At 60.2% G+C, this 457-nt stretch overlaps 1 protein-coding gene across 1 annotated transcript in view; it reads left to right on the top strand.

The window, feature by feature from the left end:
* COL6A1 (collagen, type VI, alpha 1) overlaps nucleotides 1-457 on the top strand; it is a 23,955-nt gene that overhangs the window by 9,113 nt on the left and 14,385 nt on the right. The window lies entirely within an intron of this gene.

Genomic DNA, 457 nt, shown 5'->3' with positions numbered 1-457 from the left:
GCAGCTAACCACCAAGCAGCCAAAACCCAGAGGAGAGCATGTCCAAAAAGCCAAAAGTGGGCAGAAGGGGGTCAGCAAAACAGGTGATGGAGAGCAAAAAGGCAAAGTGTCCTCCTCCAGGTGCTCAAGGGCTGCACAGAGGCTCAGGAAGGACAGCACAGGTGCCATTAGCGGAAGGGCAACATGCATGGGTGTGGATGGGAGGGGGAACAACCTTCCCTCCACTTTTGGGTGAGAGTCACTAGGAAAGTATTTTCCCCTCCTGCTGGGGGTGAGTCAACAAGCGTGAGCGTGGGAGGGACAGGCAAGAGCCCTCATCAGGCCAGGACAAACATGTGGTAAGCGGCGGAGTCGCCACGCACACCGAGAAGGGACGAGGGGTGCTGCTGAGCAGGCTGGAGGCGGTGGGAGCCAAAGCGGCCAGCAGCGGCATCGCGGCGAGGTGCCAGCCCCCGCC

Source organism: Apaloderma vittatum, unplaced genomic scaffold, assembly GCF_000703405.1.
Source record: "Apaloderma vittatum isolate BGI_N311 unplaced genomic scaffold, ASM70340v1 scaffold6567, whole genome shotgun sequence".
NCBI lineage: Eukaryota > Metazoa > Chordata > Aves > Trogoniformes > Trogonidae > Apaloderma > Apaloderma vittatum.
This window is presented reverse-complemented; position numbering and strand designations above follow the sequence as displayed.